The sequence below is a fragment of the Portunus trituberculatus genome, chromosome 18 (assembly GCF_017591435.1).
Source record: "Portunus trituberculatus isolate SZX2019 chromosome 18, ASM1759143v1, whole genome shotgun sequence".
Lineage (NCBI taxonomy): Eukaryota > Metazoa > Arthropoda > Malacostraca > Decapoda > Portunidae > Portunus > Portunus trituberculatus.
In genome coordinates this window covers 17,953,486-17,955,985 of record NC_059272.1, presented here as the reverse complement: position 1 = coordinate 17,955,985, position 2,500 = coordinate 17,953,486, and the positions used below count along the sequence as shown (strand labels likewise).

Here is a 2,500-nt window from a genome sequence, read left to right as displayed (position 1 = left end):
GGCTTGCATGGAGTCACCTCCCACTACTCAATCTCGTTTCAGACATGCCATTTGCAGCTTACACACCGGAGTTATAAGCCATGCGTTCTTCCTCCGGATCCTGATATCGCCCTCCCCCGCAACACGATAATGCGAGCGTAGCGAATGGCACTGTGACAAAAAAATAATGGCACATGTCCACATCTCTTGGTTAGCTTACTCTATCCCACAGCTTACTCTATCTCACACAAGCCATATGCATAGATTTTAACCGTCGACTCTGGTCCTAAGTATATCCATCTCCGCGTGTTAATGTGTGAACAGTTAGGTATCTTTCTGTGTGTGTGTGTGTGTGTGTGTGTGTGTGTGTGTGTGTGTGTGTGTGTGTATGTTATTGATATGGTTGTCACTGGCAGAAAAAAAAAATAACAGGAAGCTCCGCTGACGCCACCTGACTATCATTGTTTTTGGGAAGTAGAGGGGGGAGGAGAGGCATGTAGTAGTGTGCGCTGGTATGGTTGCAGGCACGTCTGAGTTGTGGTGAGGAGGAAAAGGGAGGAGGGATCCGATGTCTAATAAATCACTTGAAGTCAGAAGTTCAGTCCCATGTTACAAGCTTTTATGTCCAAAGATTTGTCTTTCCTTCAGATTAGTTTCTCATATGTCTTTATGGAGTACTCAGTAGGCCATTGCAATGACATATCTATTGATTTTGCGGCAAGCAGTTATAAGGTGGTGACAGTGTTTACACCAAGCGAATCAATTCAATTCAGTTCATTAGGAATCATTTGGCTCGAGTCATTTTGAGTTAGCACTGTTCCCACTGGCTGACAGGCTGAGCCAAATTGTCAGAATCAACAAGCAGTTGTGTGTCGGCTGCCTCTAATGAGTGTGGATGTAGACTGGAATAGCGGTATTGCTGTGGCTAAGGCGTCGAGTAAGATAAGAAAAAAAAATGGATGGAAGGAGTGAAGAGGAAATGAACAAAGAAAGGAGAGTCATGAGGAAATGAAATAAAGGGAGTGTAGTGAAAGAAAAGAAATCACGAAATCAATTGTCGATATTTATTCTTGTTTGGCTCATTAATTCGTTAAAGCTGAATAAGCTTATTTAGAGTAACTGTAAATGAAGAGAAAGGAGAAGAGAAGAGGGAAAAGAAAAGAGAAGAGATAAGTGGATCAGGAGAAGAAGAAAGGAAGAGGTGAAAAGAGACAGATAAAACAGTAAGAAGAGAGACAATGTTAAGAAAAAGGATAGGAATAGTGAAGAGGAAGAAACGAAACAGTGCAAGCAAAAGATGATGAGGACAGATGAAGGAAATCGCCAGTACAAGGTAATGAGAAAAAGGGGGGAGAGAAAAGGTGGAGGAGGGCCACGGGTGGCGGACAGGCGGAGTAGCGGTGTCAGTGTAGCGAGTGCAGCCCTACAGTGTGTGCGTGCCGGGCTGGTCACTTACTGGTGCTGCCGCCGCGCCGTGTGTGTGCTCCCGCCTTCCCAGTCCCACCCCCTCACCTCTACAGGACACGCATCTGCTGCTCACTCATCCGACACCCTCCACATCGCAAGTATTTTATCGCTTATGTAAACGCTCTTTACTGATTAGGTGTGTGTGTGTGTGTGTGTGTGTGTGTGTGGGCTCTGTTTTTTTGTGTTTGTTTACTCTACGTTCAGTGACGATAAATGACAAATAATGAATAAGATGATGTTAATGATAAAAATATATTAATAGTAATAATCATAATGATGATAATAATAATAATAATAATAATAATGATGATTACTACTACTACTACTACTACTACTACTACTACTAAATAATAATAACGATAATAATGATAATAATAATAATAATAATAATGAGAGCAAGTGAATTTGAGGAGAATAATAATAATAATAATAATAATAATAATAATAATGAGAGCAAGTGAATTTGAGGAGAGAGAGAGAGAGAGAGAGAGAGAGAGAGAGAGAGAGAGAGAGAGAGAGAGAGAGAGAGAGAGAGAGAGAGAGAGAGAGAAATATCGCACAAACATCGTTAGCAGCGGTAAGTGTGACACATTTTCTTTATAGCTGCGATGTAAACACACACACACACACACACATGCATACACGCACGCACGCACACACACGGTAAACGACTTTCCCTTCTAAGAGAAATATTCCAAAAATAAGCGATAATTCTTCCACAGGCTTAGTAAACATTTTTCCACGCGCCCAGACCACGTAAGACGACTGGGATGCTAAATCAAGGTCATCTATCGAACTGAGAGGGAGTGTTTGTAGCCATGCGAGTTTTTTTCATCTTCTATTTACTTTTCTTTTGTTTAAAGGAAGTGTTTGCAACGATGGGAGTCTTTATCTTTTGTTTAGTATTCCTTTCTTTTCTTTTTTCAATCCATTTTTTTTTTTTTGCCTTAAAATGAAAATCATGGAAACTTTTTTTTTTCTTTGACAGTTGTTTACCTCAGGTCAAACTTGAATTTGTCATAAGAGCTGCTACTTCCCCAGCAATTTATAAAGG

General features: G+C 40.8%; 2 protein-coding genes across 3 annotated transcripts in view; one reads left to right on the top strand and one right to left on the bottom strand.

The window, feature by feature from the left end:
* Positions 1 to 947, bottom strand: part of LOC123505517 — a 2,884-nt gene extending 1,937 nt beyond the window's left edge. The window contains exon 1 of the mRNA XM_045256901.1: positions 1 to 947. This exon is cut by the window's left edge and continues 42 nt beyond it. The gene's annotated coding sequence lies outside the window, so the exon portion shown is untranslated.
* Positions 948 to 1,333: 386 nt separating this feature from the next.
* LOC123505519 overlaps positions 1,334 to 2,500 on the top strand; it is an 11,085-nt gene continuing 9,918 nt past the window's right edge. Inside the window, exon 1 of one of the 2 annotated variants that reach the window (XM_045256905.1) lies at positions 1,334 to 1,540. The gene's annotated coding sequence lies outside the window, so the exon portion shown is untranslated. Of the gene's footprint in view, positions 1,545 to 2,500 lie in introns of both variants that reach the window. The other variant, XM_045256906.1, reaches the window with a different exon arrangement.